The sequence below is a fragment of the Notamacropus eugenii genome, chromosome 3 (genome assembly GCF_028372415.1).
Source record: "Notamacropus eugenii isolate mMacEug1 chromosome 3, mMacEug1.pri_v2, whole genome shotgun sequence".
Classification (NCBI taxonomy): Eukaryota; Metazoa; Chordata; class Mammalia; order Diprotodontia; family Macropodidae; genus Notamacropus; species Notamacropus eugenii.
The window spans coordinates 111997151-112018624 of record NC_092874.1 but is presented as its reverse complement, the minus strand read 5'-3'; the positions used below and the strand labels follow the sequence as shown (position 1 = coordinate 112018624).

At 37.7% G+C, this 21474-nt stretch overlaps 1 protein-coding gene across 4 annotated transcripts in view; it reads right to left on the bottom strand.

Annotated features, from left to right (window-relative positions):
* Positions 1-21474, bottom strand: part of PTN (pleiotrophin) — a 123529-nt gene that overhangs the window by 54530 nt on the left and 47525 nt on the right. The gene's annotated exons all lie outside the window — the stretch shown is intronic.

Genomic DNA, 21474 nt, shown 5'->3' with positions numbered 1-21474 from the left:
TTCTTTCATCACTTCACATAGCAAAATAATATTCCAAGATTACATCCATATGACCCAATTTATTCAGTCTTTATGCAATTGATAAGTGCTTTCTTAGTTTCAAATTCTTTGCCACCAAAACAAGTTACTATTAATATTCTTGTACATTTGAGTTCTTTTCCTTCATCTTTGATCTCTTTGGCACATGAGCCAAATATTAGGTACTGATTTCTAGAATATACACAGGTTAATAACTCTGGGGGAATAGTTCTAAACTGCTATCCAAGATGGCTGGACCAATTGACAGCTCCACCAACAATCCATTTACGTACATATTTTCCTGTAACCCCTCCAACATTTGTCTTTTTTTCTTTTTGTTTATTTTGTCAATTTGTTGAGTATGAGGTCAAACCTCAGAGTTGCTTTTATGTGCATTTCTCTAATTATTAATGATTATATTCCAATGAAAAAGGGAGGACTTGCAAGGTTAGACACCACAGGCATTGCTGTAATAGCTTCCTCACATTTCCCAGCCACTACTCTTGCCTGCCCTATCTTCCCATTTAATCTCCCCTTCACCTCTGAGTGCTTATTAGCTCATCTGTTCTAGCCAAAAAACATTCTCTCTGGTTCAACCATTCTACACCACCAAATAACAGCTATAGTCTCTAAAACTGACAGATCTTTCCTTCTTCTTGTTCTTGTTGTTTTTATCCAGTTGTTTCAATCATGTCTTAATTTTTGTGACCTCATTTGGTGTTTTCTTTTCAAAGATACTGGAGTAGTCTGCCACTTCTGTCTCTAACTCATTTTACAGATGAAGAAACTGGGGCAAACAGGGTTATCACTTGTCCAGGATCACACAGCTACCAAGTAAGTGTCTGAGTCCAGTTTTGAACTTAGGTCTTCTGCCTCCAAGCTCACTGTTCTATCTGCTATGCCACCTTTCCTATATCTGCCCCTATATGCCACGCCCTTAAATTTCCTGATGGAAATGTCAACTTGACCAGTCTCATCACCACATCAGACAGCTATGGAGCACAATGGTTAAAGGACTGGAGTCAGAAAGTCCTGGGTTCAAATCCAGACTCAGGCACTTACTAACTGTGTGACCCTGGGAAAATCATTTTACCTCAGTGGAACAATTTGCCTCAGTTTCCTTAAATGTTAAATAGTGATAATAATAGCACCTACCTCAAAGGGTTGTTGCGATGATCACAGTAGTTGGCACATAGTAGGTACTACATAAATGTTCATTCTTTTCCCTTCCATTCCCTTCTCTTCTCTTCCATTTGCTTACCTTCCCTTTCCCACCAAATAAAGAGCTCTACTAAAGATGTTCTCTAATTTTGAAAATGGCAGCATAAGCATTTACTCCATATATCAGCCCTACAATAGTATCATCTCCTGACATTTCACATAAAACCAACTTAATTCCATTCCTAAACCTTTGTAAAAAAAAATCAGTCTTTCCCATGCAAGGATGGCCAGTTTCAATTCCATTTGACAACCATTTATTATGTACCTACTACATGCAAAGCATATTATCAGGGGCCAATGTTTTCTAATGATACAATTATTAATAATAACAGACAAAGAAGTATCCTACAGAACTTAAGCGAGGTTGCATCTCCAGTGTAAAAAAACAACAAGGAAATAGCAGAGAAGGAGTTGAACACAGTTATCTCAGAACAAAATGGAGGAGTTAAGAAGTTGTCTGCCATTGGAAAGTCATAGAATTGTACATTTAGACTGGAAAAGACCTGATAATACATCCAATCCAACACTCATATTTTACAAATAGGTGAATTTGGATCCAAATTAAATAACCTGCCCATTTCCACAAAATTAGCAAACAGTGGAGCCCCTACACCTAACATTCTTTTCACTACACCACAATATGTCATGAGAAATTGTATGTTTCTTGATGGCACCATAAGCTGAAATAGCCTTTCTCTTTTTCCTATTTTTGGACAAGAAAGAAAATATTCAGGACAAAGAAAAACAGGATAGCAGAGAAGGAATGCTGTGTTTCCTTCTAAAACTGTGAGTAGTTCATTCTCTTGACAGTTGACAGAGAGGCTAAGAAGGTAGCAATTGCTGAGAGACAAGGATGCTTTCATGTTGAGCCAAGCAAAACTTTGAGAACATATCTTAGATTTTGATTATAGGCTGACAATTTGAGGAGAATTGATAAGAGAAACATCAAGAATTAATGAAAAGGGTACAAAAACTGTACCTCTGATTTTGCTTTAAAAATTGCCCATCTTTAAATACAAAAGATCATTTACAATGTTTAAATTCTGTGTTTTAATAAACAACTTTATTTAGAATAAGAAAGTATAAATACCATAGTTATAAATGTGCAGAAAGCTATTCACAAACCTATCATATGAATTTCAGGTCAGCACCATATTTTGAACTTTGTATCACATGACCAAAACCACCTAATACTATTTATTTGTAGTTCACTTATGTAAATCACAAGTTAAAAGATAACCCTATTGATTAAAACATGAAGAAGCTTGTTTTCATAGTTGAATCTGTAAAACTACACACAGTGAAAACAATCCCATGCCCAATGACACTGTGAACAATACTACTTGTAGAATGAACCAATTAATGGAGGCCTTGAACATATATGTCCCAGACCAAAAACAACTTTCCTATTATTTTAGACTAATGGGTAAAGGACATGAGGAAGGGGAAAGGTTTTATTTTTTTTAAGTGAACTATATAGCATGAAAAGGAAAAAATATCAATATTGATTATGGGGCAGTAGAGAAGAGCAGGGATTTATAATATGCATACTTTTCCCAGATGCAAATATAACTATTATCTCTTCATTTGTGTAATGCAGGACCAAAGAGGAAAGCAAAAATTTTAAACCTTTGATTAGTTCTCCTGTTGTCGTGTTTGTCCTTCCTTCTTGAAGAGGACCACGACATCAAGCTGATGACATCACTTGCATTTGACTTTGATTTGAGTGAGGGAGGGCTGTGCAAGGTCACCAACCTCACTTTCTTCTCCTGAGCCATCTGGGTCCAGTGGCCTGATATTCATCAGGACGACTGGAGATGGCCCAGGATGCAATGAATAAGCTTCTTTAAGTAGTTGCTCAAGGGATGGCTCCTTTAATCAAAAAAAAAAAAAAATCAAACTGGGAGGAGAAGACCCTCAGGGTTCCTAGGTAAAAGAGAAAGTAGATTAGTTCTCCTAAACAGCTTAGGACAGCCATAAATGCAAATGTAAAAGTGATGGAAAGAGCACTAACCTGGAAGGGAGCTAAGGACCATTGTACGTTGAAAAGAATTAAGCAGCTACTTTTGTTCCTTTCAATTTGAATAGCATTTATTAAGTATCTACTGGGTACAGAGCACTGTGCTGGACAAGATAAAAGGACAAGATTGGCCATGACCTCTGTGCATATAAAGCTTCCAGTATATACCATATTTCACCGTATAATCATCACAGATTTTATGCCAAATTATTTTTTGCAAAAAAGTGGGTGCGACCACTCTGTGAAGCTTTAAAAAAATTGTGCCAGTATACCTTAAAAATTATTTATTACTAAAATGTCTTTGGTGAAAGATTTGGATGTATAAAATACTCATGAATATACCTCAAAATTGGGAAGATGCGAGTGTTACCATATCACATGTCTGTCCACTTCCCTTGCACCTACAGATCTTCATTGGGTTAAGAAACAATACCGTTAGTATGGCAGCATTCTAAATAAACCATGCAAGTCACTCTAGACAAACCACACAAGTCAGCTTTCAGAAATATACTGACATTGCACATGTGTTGAGAATTCTAGGCTGGCAGTTCAAAATATGCAAGAGATAAATGCTTATCCATATGCCACTGGTGAATACATTGCTGCTCTGTTTATCTTGTAAGCAGCATGACAAACAGAATTATACCATTTGATGACTATGCAATGAAAGGTCATAAACCAGCTTTTGAACTGAAAAAAATAGAGTGCAATGTTTGTGCAGTGGTAATGATTATATAGTGAAATATGGTAGTTCCAGGGAGATGATACAAGAATACAACCACTTACCAGTCAATGGGCAAGTAGCCTGCTCTCTCTGAACCTCATTTCTTTAATCATAAGATAGGGGATAACAGCATCTGCCTCACACTGTCTGATCTGCCTCAAGAGGCTGTTGTGAGATTCACATAACCAATGTATGTAACAAGACAAGAGAGCCAGCTCATATTGGCTCCACCTAATTTTTACATTTTCAGGGTGGGAATTTATGCTTCTGAAATCAGTCATGGTACATACAAATCAGGGCTTGTTTGATTGCTTTCTCCATTTTCTAGACTTAAGAAAATGATGAAGAAAATGTGAATATTACAGATGAAACTGAAATATGTGAAATATTTTTTTTAATTTGAGAGCCATTTGTTAAATAGTTAGCAGCATAACACTGAATAGATGGAATAGTACTTTGAAAATCAATCACTTCACAAATTATCTCACAAATGTCTCTGCCAATTAATTCAAGGCCACATCCAGTACTAGAATTTCTCAGATAACAATATATACCTGCAGATTGTCTATTATGAAATCCACATTTAAAAAATACAGTGAGTAGTAAAAAAGAAGCAATTGTTTTTTAAAAATGGTTTAAAAAGTCAATTAACAAGCATTTATTATGGGCTTACTATGTACTAGGCTCTGCACGAAGTTCTAGAATTGCAAAAAGTATGGTGAAGTGAAAATACCAAAGGTTTTAGAATCTAAGGACCTGAGCTGAAATCCAGTCCATCACTACATTTATGATGTTAGATGGGTTATTTACCTTCTCATCTATCAGTTTCCTCATCTACAAAGTGAGAGGGTAAGACTAGATAGCCTCTACAATTCATCCCAGCATAAAATCTATGACCACATGATCCTACGAACATTCCTTGTCTTCAAAGACCTTACATTCTAATGGAGAGACATACACATTTATAATAAATATATTGAATATGATTTATATATAAAATAATCTATGTATGCATGAATACAGGTGATGAAAAGTAAAAACTAAAATACGCTATAGTCTTTCAAAAATATTTTTCAGTTATGTTATTAGAAAAGGAGTTAGACTCAGGCCTTTAAAATAGAGTTGGGAACATAGACTATTAAAACAAGTAACTAATACAAAATAGAATATGGTGCATTAGAGGGAAATAAACAAAATGCTAGACCAATGTGAAATATTACCATTCAGTTCCCTATGTCTTAGATCCCAAAACGATCTGCCAGACTCACTATCCCCTGCCCAGCTTTATTCCTCCATATTTCTCCATGTGTTTGTTGCTGCTGCTTGGGATGTATGTTGGGGAGTGCTCAGAGAATTATTTATTGAAGAATCTATTGAAGAACATGAGCTGTTTGCAAGGCTGGTGCAATTTTGTCTTTACAAGAACCATGTAACTAACTCCTAAAAGTAAGTTCCTGAGGCATTGGTTTCCATCCACTTGTTATATATGCACAGGTATCCCTCCCCTAGTATCACAATGTCATTTCCTGCCTTTGACATTCCTAAGAGAAACTGTTTCCTGGAAATTTCAGGTATGCAAAAGTCTCAGAGGCTTGGATGAGAAGGAGATTTTTATTTTCAACACTTCTAATTCCTGGATCCCAACTGTGTTAACTCTTCTTGCCAACAGTTCATTGGAAAGTTGTCAAAAGAGAAGCTCAGGAGACTGTTCAGAAAGGAAAATGGCAGTTGTCTTCAATTGCAAAAGGAAGAGTGCTGGGAAGATCCCAGCCATGGTGGCTATTTATGTGAGGCCTCATGCAGTTCCATATGCCTCATGCAGTTCCTAATGCCAAGGTCCCCTGGCAATATCCAGTAGACACAGTCTGATGGCTCAACAAACCAATATGAACTTCACATTGCCTTGCAAGGTCTCTCCATACAACACTAGGCTCCTTTGCCCTGGGTTGTTGTAAAGGGGGCTAATTTGCATCACAATGACTTGCATCCCTGCAGGACACAGCATTAAGTATCCCCACTTAGCCTAATCCACATTATTCTGGGAACCACTTCTCTGTAGGGGGTAGGCTTACACTGCAAAGAATTCAGGAAAGCTAAGACTCTATTCGAGGTGAGTCTCTCAACCAAAATTGAACTAGTAAGCAAAAAATAACAACAAATATTTGGGGTAGCACATGGAAGGAGCTAGAAAGAAAACTTGCCTTCAGGGCTAAAAACTAACAATGTGCCAATGATAAAATTCATTCCCTCCTCTACTGTCCCTTTATCTTTTCTAGAGAAAACTAAGGGTTCAGTCCCCTAGAGAATTCTGTGGGATTTGCTAAACCATCTGACTAATCAAAACTAGCTTTAAGGTAAAGAACAGATTGCTTCTCATTCAGTCAGAAGCCAGAAGACTTGAGTGGTAGTGTAGGATAATGGAAAGGGCATTGGACTTGGAGCAAGAAATACCTACCTGGATTCAAAGACCTGCTTCCCTCAGTATCCATAACTAGAAAACGAGGATAATAATAGCACCTACTTTTCAAAATTGTTATAGGGGTTTAATTTTCAAAAAGAACTTGGGATAATACTCAGCATATAATGAGCACTATGTGAATTTATTCCTCTGTTCTATGAATTAAAATATAGAGGACCCTTCACTGAAAAAAAAGGGATAGGAAACTTTGCACATATTATAACATTATAGAATGCACCTTACCACTTGCCTGATCCCATTCAGCAATAAGGATTATACCATTAACCAAACTTTTCCAAGTGATTATACACTCCATACAACACCAGAGGGTGCAGTAGGGTAACACTGAGCCCTTCTAGCTCTCAGGAAGTTGATTATCTCTCTCCTGCCATGTTCTACCTCTTTTATGAGTGGCAATACTCATTTCATTAGTGTAAAGACTTAAGGTGCGTATACTCAATCATATTTCTGTTTCTGCTATCTGTCAACTGACATGACACATAGTTTTTTGTTCATAATATTCTAAAAATCCAAGTAAATTAAAGCTGAGCTCCCATGAATCTCCCTAGACCAAACAGTCTAAAACCCAAGAGGCTAAAAAAAGACCCAGTTTAGGTACTCTGATTCTAATGTCCCTTTTTTTTTTTTTTAATCTGTAGGCAAATTAAGTCAACAGCAGCCACTGGATTGGAAAAGATCCATTTACAATTCAGTCCTAAAGAAGGACAATGCCAAAGAATGTTCAAATTACCAAATAATTGAGCTTATTTCACATAGAAGCAAGGTTATTCTTAAGATTCTCCAAATTAGGCTTTAGCAATACATAAATCAAGAATTACCAGAAACGCCGGCTGGTTTTTGAAGATGCATAGGAACTAGAGACCAAATTGCCAATATTTTCTGGATTATGGAAAAAGCAAGGGAGTTCCAGAAAGAAAATCTAATTCTGCTTCATTGACTACACTAAAGCCTTTGACTGTGTAGATCATAACAAAATGTGACAATTCTTCAAAGAGAAGGGAATGTCAGATTATGTTACTTTTCTCCTGAAGAATCTGTTTACAGGTTCAAGAAGCAAGTTAGAACTGAACATGGAGAAACTGATTGGTTTGAGATAGGGAAAGGAATATAACAAGGTCGTGTATTGTCACCTTATTTATTTAATTTATATACAGAGTACCTCATGCAAAATATCAGGTTGGATGAACCAAAAGCCAGAATTAAGATTGCTGGGAGAAATATCAACAGTCTCGGATATGCAGATGATACCACTCTGATGTTGTGTTTGTCCTTAGTTCTCAAAGAGGACCATGACATCAAGATGATGACGAGACTTGCAGCTGACTTTGTTTTGAGTCAGGGAGGGATGTATAAGGTCACTATCCTGAGTCATCTGGGTCCAGTGGCCTGATATTCATCAGGATGCCTCGAGATGGCCCAGAATGCTATGTGAGACCCTAGCCCTTTCAGGCTACGGTCTTACCACATTCTCACTTTCAGTGAGATACACCCATTCAATGAATAGACTTCTTTAAGTAGTTACTCAAGGGATGGTCCCTTCAATCAAAAAAAAAAAAAAAATCAAACTGAGAGGGGAAGACCTTCAGGGTCCCTGGGTAAAAGAGAAATAATTACTATTTAGTAATTACATTCACTCTATGCTAGGTGGGTGGGGACTTGTTGTCCAGTCTAAGAGCTCCAGAGTGAATTCGGTTTAAGGCTTGATCTTTGAGCAAGAAATGTAGCCAGGAAATCCAAAGGAAAAAGGCAGCTTTTGACCATGGAATTTATATTCCCCTGGATAGAATGCCAGAGAAGAGGAAAGACTCTGATGACAGAAAACAAGGAAGAATTAAGAGGCCTTTTGATGAGGGGGAAAGAGAGGAGTGCAAAAACTGGCTTGAAGGGATGGAGTTCTAATAGAGTTGCCCCCAGCCCCAATATTCTCACTTCAATACAGGCCTACTACACCTATCTATTCCACCCCCCACACTGCCAATGTCCTAACTTCTTCATGTATGGCTCACTACTCCCTAGAATAGGTATGTCTCTGAACACTTAGTTCCAACAGAAACAACAGGTGTGTCCATGTAATGGGAACCCAGCCACTGCCTCTACCTAGTTACTGCCCCAAGACCCATTCCCACATATGTGAACAGGTGTGTTCTTGTATTCAATCACAATCGCATCATCCATCTAGCCCAACACAGGACCACAATACCTAATTACCTATCTTGACCAGACAGGACCACAATAGCTAGCCATTTGGAGGGCAGCATGACCAGAATGTTTAAGCACCCAAACTAGAAGGGAACCTTCCTCCATTGTCTAATCCCTTAACAAACTCTTCCTGCCTTTTTAATATTAATCACATTCCTATACTCTATGTAAATTTTGATTTTGTAATCAGCATCATATTCTCTATAAAATAGTATGCCTTGCCTTACTGAAGTGGCTAAATTCCTTTAAGGGATTTAGTCACTCGTCAGAGCATGAAACCTCAAAACTATAATAAATCTTTCAAAGTGGTTTGGAGTCTTTGAAATTCTTTTGAGACATCTTACCACAACTCTACAGGAACGTCATCAGAAGCATAGCTTAAAAAAAAAAACTTAAGGTCATGGCACATGGTCCCATCATTTCCTGGCAAAAAGAGGGAGAAAAAATGGAAGTAATGTCAGATTTGATATTCCTGTGCTCAAAGATCACTGCAGACCATGACTGCAGCCATGAAATTAAAAGACACTTGCTTCTTGGAAGGAAAGCTTTGACAAATCTGGACAGCATGTTAAAAAGCAGAGATATCACCTTGCCAACAAAGGTACATGCAATACAGTCAAAGCTATGGTTTTTCCAGTAGTAAGGTATGACTATGAGAAGTGGACTATAAAGAAAGCTGAGCATTGCAGAAACAAAGCATTCAACTTGTGGTGCTGGAGAAGACTTTTGAGAGTTCCTTGGACAGCAAGGAGATCAATTTTGTCAATACTTAAAGAAATTAATTCAGACTGCTCACTAAAAGGTCAAATGCCAAAGATGAAGCTTAAATACTTGGCCACATAATGAGAAGTCAGGACTCATTGGAAAAGATGTTGGTAAAAATTTAAGTCACTAGGAGAAAGGGACAGCAGAGGATGAGATGAAATAAGTAGTGTTGTGGAAGCAATGAATGTGAGCTTGGACAGACTTCAGGAGACAATGGAAGATACAAAGGATCTGGGATGCTATGGTCCATGGGGTCACAAAGAGTCCAACACAATCGAATGAATGGACAAAAAATTCCCTAAGTTAAATCCCCTTCAGATTTCAATACCTTCCCAGCCTGTATCTTCTCTAGGTTTTCCTCATTTATAACAAACCCTCCCAAAGGATAAATATCTAGACAATGGAGGGAACTTAGTAAACAGGGTCATCCAGCTAGTGACTGTCTTTTTCACCAAAAGCAATGTAGTAGATAAGGCAGGGTAACAACACGAAGACTGCATCCATGGATCCCTCGCGTGGGCTATCTGGTCTCTATTTCTCTTTGTAACTAGGCTTCTGATAGTATTCATTTGGTATTGCTTCAACCCTCTTTCACACCATCACGTGTGAAAGGAGGAGATCTCCACAAGGCATACTGAATGGAGATCTCTCAGTCCTATTCAATTACCAACATTAACTAATGTATAGATCTCTGTCCAGGGTCCATTCCCTCTATTTACCCCTTACTACATTCATCCAAAATTTGAATCCAGCATCCTATGCCACTCTCTGATAGGTTCCCACTTACCCAGATTACTATCTCATGGGCCCTATTCTTCCCTCTTCTTTGTGATTTCATGATTCTAAGCCATTCTTGTCCCCTGAAAATTATTTGAAATTCTATTGCATTTTAAAAGGTTATTGGTGGCCTTGGTTTTCAGTAATAAAGGTCATTGCTTGTCAGAGTACTGTAGAGGTCTGAGTAGTTGCCCTTTCCTCCTATGAACCATGAATCACATCTCATTTGTTATATGGGGGAAATAAAGCCTGAGTTACCAAATGGAGGCAAAAAGTCACTGAAGGGAGCACCCCTCCCCCCCAACTGATTCCACAAACTGGAATCCTAAAGAAAACAATGGGGAATAGTAACTAATTCTTTCTCCAAGCATTTCTATTATAGCTTCTGAATGAGAATTTAGCATAGCCCCTTGGTACAGCTTAACCAAGAAAGAGGATAGTAATATGTCTTCAAGGACTTCTGCCATATGTCTTTGCTCATGAGACATCAGAACCCAAAAGTGAGAAGAGAAACATTCAGTATTTTAGGAAGTGCTGTGACCTGCTTCCTGCCTGGGAATCTTGTTGTGAGGTAGACTAGTAAAGAGAGGAGCTCTTAGAGTCGTGTTGAACATAGAGTAACTAAGTAATAAGGTTTACAATAGGAGAGAACAGTGGGGACTAAAACTGAGCACATCCTCCTATTCTATTGCTAAGTTCTTACTCCCCTCAACTATATTTCACAATGGAATTCATCTCCAAATAATTTCATGAATCAGCTAAACCATGTAGTTCTCCTAGGACTCTCAGGTCTCAGATCACCTCACTGTAAAATAACAATGATGATAATGAAGAACTTATATTTATTTCTAGTGAGATTTTTTTTAATGTTCAAAGTACTATCACATCTGTTGAATGTCAAGTTTTCCATGCTAGAGATCAAAGCCAGTTCTTATCTAAAAATAAGATGCCTAAGTGAAATGAGAAGCACTGTGGTACAGTAGGAAGGATAATGGACATCATATGTATCCTTCCATAAGTCTTTTATAGGAGTCCATCCAATGTGCTTCTCCTTTTAGGAGACCGCACCAGATCCTGTTAGGTGTCCTTGCAGCATCTCAACTGGAACCAGTACCCAACAAGCCTCCGATTCTCACTATCCTCATTCCAGAGTATACCCTTAATGTCCTGTCAATGTTCCCTCAGTCTTTCCTTCTCCCTCAGGGGAAAATGAGCCTCTAGCCTCACCTCAACCTAAGGAAGCCTAGAATTCCCTTTCTACTCTTACCCTTAATCCCACTCCCTCCTTTCCAACAGTGCTGAACTATTGCTACACTTTCTCACAAGATGGTCACTGGAGAATCAATTTAATCAGTCAGCCTTAAGAAATTTTTTGAAAGGGATACTTATTAAGGTGGCAAAAGAATAAAAATTGGTACAAAACATCCCCCCAAATATTTGTGATACCCTCTCCCACAAGTACATGCAGAGTTCAAATGGAAGTGGATTCCAGTTTAGAGAGCTTATATGGCAGAGAGGTAACTCAATGGTCCTGGTTGCTCAAAGTCCTTTCCTCCTATTCATAGTGTACCCCCCAAAAAATCCCGTTAAGTCCAGTGAATCTGAAATTAGTTTGTCTCTGTATCCTGATACACACTGCTGCCAGCTTCTCTGGGGATGCTACATTGGACTCCAGTGGAAAGAGGGAAAATTCAATATCTTCCATGAATACAAATGAGCTATAAAGCTGAAAGGTCTTACTCTAGTCAAAATTAGGAATCAGGGAAGGAGATCTGTCAAAATCCTGTTATTCTATTCCCGCCCTCAGTCTCACAATGGTTCCTCCTCAGTCCTGTGGTAGAAGACTACACATGATCCAATTACTGGAATAACTCCATTCTAGCTAACTTGATCTTTTTATATTGGAGCCAGAGGGTATAATGGAATCCTTGGTATCATTTTACTTCATCAAAACTCTTTCAAAGAGTTTTATTCACTATTTTAAGGTCTCTTGAATAAATGAATGAATGACACATTGTCACATAGTTAAAGTATCAGAATAAAATCAAATGGGGTTGTTTTGACCCCTTACAACTGTATTCTCCACAATGCCTAGGATAGTATAGGCTATGGATTAGGATACAGTTCAGTGGTCAGTTAATGAACATGAGAACCAAAATAGCATAGATTTGAAGTATTCAGACGTGGTGTATTTCCCCCTCTTTCCAAAGCCATTGTCATAGCTACTTCTACTCCCTAAAGAAGACAGATATATTGGAAAGAACTTGAGCTGGAGTCAGAAATTCTGGGTTCGAGTTCTGGCCTTGCTATTCTTTAGCCTTGAGACTGTAAGTGAGTACATCCATTAAACCATCTGAGTCCTACTTTAAGCTATACAAGGAAAAAGTGGTTTTTTTATTTATTTTTTTGTCCATAGCACTGTAGCATGCATAAAGCCCTGCCCAGAAGGGGCATTCAACAAACACATACTGACTTGAATTAATGAATACAAACAAGATGAAGACAACTAATCTGGCTTATCCAGACTAATTTGTCAGCTACAAAGTGCTACTATCTATATTCATGTGTACTATCATACTTCTACCTATGATCTCGAATGCTATTACCTTATTTCCAGTGATATACAGGATATGTCTCTGCTATCTCAAATTTAACATTTTGAAGCTTGTATTCATCGCTTTCCTTTCTGCACCAACTTGGCTGATCTCAACTCTTCCATTTTTACCAGGTATTATTCTTCAATAACAAATATTTGATGGATTGACAGAAATCAGTTCCTTCTAAATTCATCACCATGGAGCAAAGCACTGATTGCCCCACCCTAGATATCTCTATGGTTTTGGGGTATGGCTCTTACTTTCTCTGTGCCTCATTTTCTTTATTAAAAATGAGGAAACAAAACATTTTCAAAGGACTCATAATACAAAATGCTATCCACAATCAAAGAAAGAACTAGGGAATTAGAACGCAGAATGAAGCAGATTATTTTCTCCTTCGTTATGTTTTGTTTTTCTCATGGTTTCTCCAATTGGTTTTAATTCTTCTACACAACATGACTGATGCTGAAAATATATTTGACATGAATGCATGTGTAAAATCCATATAAGATTGTATGCTGTCTTGGGGAGAGAGGCTGAAGGGAGGGGGAGAGAATTTGGAACTTATGAAAGTGCCTGCTGAAAACTGACAAATAAATTACTAAATTTGGGGGGAGGGAATGAGGAAATGACTTATAATGCCCCCTCCTGTTGTAACATTCTATGATTTCTGGGGAAAAAGTAATAACTATTTTATAGATTATCTGTGTTACAGTCAGAGTGAAGGGTTATATAAACTGAGCTCATTTAAAAAAATTGAGGAAGCATGATACAGTGGAAATGGTGCCACATCTAGAGTCAAGGGTTCAAGACAAAAGTCTATATTTACTACCTAAGCAAGTCACAATCTCTCTCAGTTTTCCCATCTTAATATCCTAATACTAGAGGGTTAAACTAGATGCCTTCTGAAGTCCCTTCCAACTTTATTTCTATGATCCTATGAACTTTATCTCTTGCTTCTCCTCTGTTCTGGATTATTCTTGGCAAACTGCTTAGTGATGTTTAAGCATTTTAATGATGCCAAGCTGTTCATTACCATAAATGTGCATTTCTAACACTGATATTTTCCCAGTGATGTTTATAGGGCTGTGAAACATGGAATATTATCATCTGAGAAGAATCAAAATTATAAATGGAGGGCAACAGAAACATTCCAGGTAGATAGAAACAGAGCATAACATTACCAACTACGACTTAAGAGAGAGAAGTGCTATAAAAGACAGAGAAGATGCATGGGTCCACTAAGGACCAGTGATAGACCAACTATGAGACATAAACAGATTGCACACATGTTGCATTCATATCCTCAGGATACTAAAAGATCTAGAGGGTGTCCTCTGGTGCATTGAGTGAATTCCCCATGGAAGGCTTATGGAAAGACATACAAAGGAAACAGGACAAGATGAAAAGTCAAAAAGGAATTGTAATCTGCAGATGGCATCACACTGATTCAATCTCAGATTCATGACAGTATGTGTCTGTGTGTTATTCTTGAATGTCCTTAGAAATTATTTCTTCTGCAAGAAAGCAAAACAAACAATAATAAAAATTGCTCTTTTAATATAAAGTTTGTGTCTGATCTCAGTGTATTAGAGCTGTTTGTTATGGGGGCCATTAAGTGTATATTTAAAGTAAACACATAGAAGGAAACAAGTATAGTCTTCTCAGAAAGGAAAAATAATGGAGAAAAGGATGTGACAGCCATCCTTCTGACTAAAAAAAAATAGACAGACTTCATTGTTGGTTCATTGATACACATAGTCAACAAAGAAAGGTGACATGTGACTGTCATCTCCTGCTTCTTGATAATAAAGAAGTTTCAAAACTGGAAGTTCCAGGTATCAGAAGAAATATCAAAGTTATCACTTTCTTTCAATCTATTAGCCTAGGAAGAGAATGGAATAGTCATTGGATCTTTGTCACTGAAAGAAAAAATGTTGAGCAACCAGGGAATTAGAACATGTGTATGGGAACTTTATCACCTTGAAATAATACTTAAGTTGTCCTGGTTTGACTAAAAGTTAAAAGGTGCAGATCAAGTTGAAAGAAGCTTTCTCCTGAAACCTGGGTGGTAAATTAGGGTTGGATTATGCAGGGATTATAAACAGTTGAGAACTAGTGAGAGCAGCACTGAATTGTATTGTACCTAGGTGTTTATATATTTCATTTTCAACCCATTCTTTAGTACTATCTACTTCACTTTTAAATACTTGTGCTTAACTATTTTAATGTAGTTCTATTTTGGTTGTTTGAGCTTTGTTTGTTTGCTTTTTCTATCGAGTAGAAAAGCAGCTAGTGTTCCTTTCAGTTAATTACACCTTCAGGAAGCCCACCTGTGTAGACTGTAAGGCCACAGATAAAACTCCCTCACAAGCCTAGTAGCAACAGCAGATTGTAATTGCATGAAAATTGCTTAAATGAAAAAAAATATTTTTATATCTATATATGCACACACACATATAGGCATTGTGTACATATACATGTATGTAAGGGTGTATATTTGTGTGTGTGTATCCTCCTGAACACTAGAAAATCTGATATGAAGATGTACAATAAAATAGAAACAAAGATCAGATGCAATTAAAAGACTACCCTAACACTAGGAAGGCATTTTGCATTATAAATAAAGACTGTACAAGGAAGTTCTTGATCAAAGAAACTGAACTCATTCCTATATAGAGTACGCACTCTATTAACATGGAGCCTTTCATCTTAAAGCCTGGGAAAGGCCTCTTGTGCAATTTACACAAATAATGACTCTTACATTAAGTCACTACACATTATCTTGACATTCCAAGTGTTGTTGACTGACAAGAAGGACTTTCATCCTTTCCCCTTTCTCTGATCTCCATCCTTCTCTTCTCTTCTCTTTCTCTGTCTCTTTGCTTTGCATCCTCTGACAGCCAAGTTCTTACAGAGTTACTCTAGGTTACAATGTGTTGTCCCTAGTGGAAATCAGAAACTTTAATTCAAAAAGTGGCTACTCTTGACCTCTCACCCTGCTGCCACCCACTCCGACACTCCCATCCTTTTTCCGTCTCCATGGAAATGAATGGCCAAGTGGAAAAATGGGAGCAAGTGAAGCCTAAAGCTATTCACCGAGCCCCCCGAGAGAAAGATGAATGAAACTCATTCATCAACAAGCAGGAGATGGAGAAAGCATTACTCACTGCAAAGCAAGCTGAGAAACAGAGAGGGAGAGAGAGAACCAAAGCCAGAGAAACAGAGAGGGGTAAAAGGATAGCAGGAAGGGAGCACGATATAGAAAAAATGTTACACAGGTTGAAAGAGAACACTAAAAATAAGTGAGTAGTAGCATTACCCAGTACCCAAAAATGGGCTATATAGAGAAAGACTGCTACTTAGGAAAGAATTCACCTACATATAAGAAGATTTGGAGAATGAAAAAGAAAATAAGGCAGAGGCTTGGATATAGGGCAGCTGTCCAGAATTATTTGCCTATAGGTCAATCAGCCTATTGATTTTGAATGGGAGTGAGAGGCTATGTCGGACTTCAAAGAGATGGCCATGGCTGGCTGCCCCAGGCACTCTGAATTCCTGAAACAATTTTGAATTGAGGAGCTCATCTATGCTGCCCCATAGTTCAGAAATGGTATTAGAAAGCAATCAAAGGTCACAGAATCACAGAATTTGAGAGTTGGAAGGGAACTCAGCAGCCAGATTTATATACTCATGCATAGATTCAGAATTCCACTTTCAGCAGCTGAGTTCCTTGTGTACGATATTTTTTTAAAATGAAGATAAATTCAAATAAAATCACTTTAGAGCTGGCATTGATCTTCAAGGTCTTCATTTTAAAGGAAGCTCAGGTCAGATTTATAGACTCATGCATAGATTTAGAATCCCAGCTAAGGGTATGAGCTAATGGTATCTATAACCAATGACTCAGAGAAAAAAAAGAGGTATCTAGACCACTTCTAACTACTGAGTATGCTGTATATAATATTTTTTGAAAATGAAAATACATTAAAATAAAATAAATACACCATAATGAAACATAACTTCTCATTATTTTTATTTAATAAAGGCTTTCCAGTTATTTTTTTCTATAGATCTAATAACTATTAAAGAAAACCTTGTTTCTTACAAGGTCACAATTGGACCAGATAGATTCTTTCCAATTCTAGATTTTATTATAATAGTTTTAGAACTGGCATTGACCTTAGAGGCTTTTATTTACCTCCCTCTCAAACAGCTTCTGGCTGAACAAGGACATGATCCCTGCACCTTCGAATTAAAAACCAGTTCATCTCCTTACTGAGATAATCTGGCAATCACAAACCTGATGAATTTACTCAAATGTTCTTGCTCTAGAGTTGCCAGGTTTTAGTACTTTACCAGCCAAAATGTAGGTTATCTTTGAACTTGGGTTCCATAACAAATGATTCATCTCATTTTATGCCCTCCCCTTCTCCCATGGATGGACTTTGTCTTTTTTCTTCAACTGAGTCTCTCTGTCTCACCCAGCATGAAAGTGCAGTAGCTTTCCACAGGCTCAATCTCGCTACTGATTGACAAAGGACCTTTCAAACTAAGCTAGTTAGCTTCAGGAAGTTAGGTTGTACAATGGATAGGAGACTGGAGTTAAAAAGACTTGAGTTCAAATCCAATCTCAGACACATACTAGCTGCTTGACCCTGGCCAAGACACTTAACACTCTCTATTAGTTTTATCAACTATAAAATGGGGATAATAACGGCATCCACCTCACAGGGCTGTTGCGAGGATCAAATGAGATAACATTTATAAAGTATTTAATATAGTACCTGGTACATAGTAGGTTTATTTCCTTCCCTCACCCTTTCTCTTTGAGGAGCCTGATGGCTCCAAGCTGCCAATGTGATACTATTGCAGATACTCTATCAGCTTAGATCACTGCAGCTCAGAACTCCTGAGCTCAAGCAATCCACCAGCCTCAGCCTCGTATGTAGCAGGGATTGATTACTGAAATACACAGTCATGCTTGAATTGACATTGTCTAAACCAAGAGAAGATTGGAAGATGGGACAGAAACTTTCCAGAGAAGTAAGAGTTAAATTATGTTAATACAGGCTACCAGCAAATCACCTCCTTGCTTTCCAGATAAATCCAATTTTTAATTTAAAGTAAAATCATTTGCTCTCTTGGTATCTCCTCTCCCGCACATCTATTTTAAATACAAAAGGTCCATGTAGGATGGATGGGATCACAAAAAGGTAAGAACCTCAGGAAAATCCATCTATGCTTTTAGGAGCAAGTTATGACAGATGTGTTCTTTGTCTAGGTATAATCACCCACTCAGTCATTCTTTCAACAAGTACTTTTCAGTACATTAGTGGCCTAGAATGGCATTGTACCTCATTATCAAAAGGGATGTTGTTCAGACCTTGAATTCTGACCACCATCAATCAGATAACAAGACCTCCCAAGCTATTCATTATCTAAAGAAGCACCTAAAGAAAAAACTATATTCAGTGTATGCAGGAAATAGGAAAGATTTAGCAGAAATCAGAAATGTGTAGATAACAATTGTCTCCTGGCATCCATATGATATATCCCTTTCTCTTAGGCACAGAAGATAGAGCTTTCCTCAACAATCCTCATCGTTTACCAGATGGAAAGATATCCTATGCTACGTGCATATGTTTAAAAAGAAAAAAAAATCTGTTGATCAAAACAAACAATATCCTTCAGTTCAATACCTAAACAAGAGACTTTCCCTTTGGTTGAAGGAACCTTAAACAAGTCATAGCTCTATAGGTAAAAGAAATACTGGAGATCATCTAATTCAAAAGAAATATAAGATGATTCAGAGGATCTTTGAAGGGGCTTCAAAGGCAAGATAAGCCAAACCCATCATTTTATAGATGATGAAATCAAGCTCCAGACAAGTCATTTGACTTGGCTGAACTCTCACAGGTTATAAGCAACAGAGGTTAGGTTTAAACCCTGGTCCTTTGACTCCAGAGCCAGAGCTCATTCTACTTTTTACTGCCTCCTCTTACTGAAACAAAACTGAGCATGAAGTCGGAGCAAAGCTCTGGGGATATGTCTTGGTTTTTTCACTAAGAAAGCAAGATTTTTCTTAATAGTTATGATCTGGGATAAATCATTTGACTTACCTGGCCCTCAGTTTCATTATCTGAAAAATGAGGGGATTGGACTAGATGACCTCTCAAGCAGCTCCTCACTCTAAATCTATGATTCTACGATCCTTGGATAACTTAATTTGAACCCAGGTACTCTATCTTGAAATCTAGTTCACACAGAATCATTAAGGTGGAAAAATCTTCAGCCGTCATTTAGTCCAACCTGGACAAGAACCTTTATAATTATACCTTATTACTTCTTATACTAAACATCATTAACTTTGGGGTATTTATACATCTCTGTAGACCATCTATTTCAATTCCCTACCATCAAAACGACCTCATTATAACATTCCAGATGAATGGTTGTTATGGGCAAATCCTACCCTTTTCAACCCCAGAATAAGCTTTTTCATTGCTTCACTTAGAAAAACTCACACTGACTACACCTACTAGTGCCTCTTACTTCTCATCATCTCCTGAACCCCATGTTTCCAGATTTTGCAAGTGAGCACAGAGGTCAGGGTCTGACTCACTGATGTGCTAAGAAAAAACAAGATAAGATCTGAGTTTTAGAAGTGGATCAGACCAGGAGTGCAACTCTTTATTTTTACAATGAAGAAACCGAGACTCAGAAAAGGTTTAACTTCCTCATATTTAAACTGAAAACAAGTGTCAAAGTCAGAATTTGAGCCCCATTTCTCTAACTATGAATTCACCATGACTTTTCAGACTTCAATTCACCAAGTAAATTTCTAAAGAAAACATAGCAACTTTCTATTTTTAGACTTTAGCACAGGGCTATGATGCTCAGAGGAGAAAAAATTCAACAACATGGGTGACTGTCCCATACAACCAAAATGAGCCCATCTACCCATGTCACTAAGCTAAAATACAAGCATCTGTTGGTGATAAATATACTTGAGTCTTAGTTCCCCTTCATCTCACACTCCCCGATTCACAGATTCCCAAGGAAAAAAAAATCAAAAATAGAAGAGATTGTAGAAGCAAAGTAGATTCAACTCTTTTCAGGCCCTCAGCCAGATCCTCATTAGGCCCTGGACATGTGAGCCAATGCTTATTTTCATGGCTGGTCTAACCTAAATCTGCCCTTCCTGAAACACTAGCCTTTGTCCTCCCAATCTACATCTCTAAATAGGGATTTGGGTGAGAGTGACACCAAGGGGCCCATTATTATGAAATTGATGGGCTCTAAGTCTTTCTGTTTAAAAGCTATTAAAGGGAAAAATCGCTATTCGATTTTGGAATCATTATTTCCTTAAGAAATCAGGTTACAAATGAGAAGGGGGAGGTGGAGAGATAAAAGAAGAATGCTTTCGCCTCAATTCACCTCCTCTTCCTTCAGGAGGGAAAGGTCATCCATACTCAGTAAAGGCTAATTATATAAATAAGATACCCTGGCTCAGGCTCCAGCCTCCTGGGAGCAGAGAGAGCTGGGAATAAATGAGACCCTTTGCAAACTGAAAAAAGCCTATTGAAAACATGCCGGAGCTGATGGTTACACAGTTTAACCCAATGATTTTTTTAACGTCAAAAAAGAAAATGTGGACCCAAGACAACAAAAGTTCCCAAGTTCCAGTGTTCCCCAGGATTTTGTGTTAAGAGCTCATTTACCACCACCTTTTTCATTCCCATTGCTAGTTTCCGCTCTTCATCGGATGCCAATGACCATAACACTGGTTGCATAAAGTAATCATGTTATGTACATCCCCTGACCTTCTTGCTTCTCGTATGTTCCATTTCCCATCTCTTTACCTTTGAACTATCTTTTTTCTCGTATCTGGAGTATACTCCCTCTTTTCCTCCACCTCCTAGAATTCCTGGTGTCCTTCAAAACTCAACTCAAATTCAATCTCCTGCATTAAGCCTTTCCCCAAATCCCTTCCCACCCATGCTCCTAGCTGCTAGTGTATACCTATTGAAGTTAACTGAAGATAGAAGATAGATAGATAGATAGATAGATAGATAGATAGATAGATAGATAGATAGATAGACAGAGAGACAGACAGACAGACAGACAGACAGATAGATAGATAGATAGATAGATAGATAGATAGATAGATAGATGATAGATAGATAGATAGATAGATAGATAGATAGATAGATAGATAGATAGATAGATAGATAGATAGACAGGCATAGATACAGATAAGTATCTATATATGCACACATATATGTATGTGAGGCACATGCACATTTATACATACACATACACATACAAATGCACATATATACATATTATGTGTGTGTGTATATATTCAGACAATTTTTGTAATCTGGCACCTAGTAGACAATTAATAAATGCTTATCGATTGATTGGCTTCCTTTCTCCCCTTTCCTGATGGTCAAGAAGCTCAAGTTTTTTAACATTCTCTCAAGTAGTAGTGATGGACATCTAACTTTTCTGAGCCTCAGTTTACTCATCTGTTTGCTTCTACCTCACAAGACACAATATTGGTTTTTTAGGAATTAGCTAGTTTTTCAGATAAAACAGGATTTCTAATAACAATCAGGCAACAATGAAGCTAGATAATAATCATGAATGAGTATAAAACTGGCTAGCA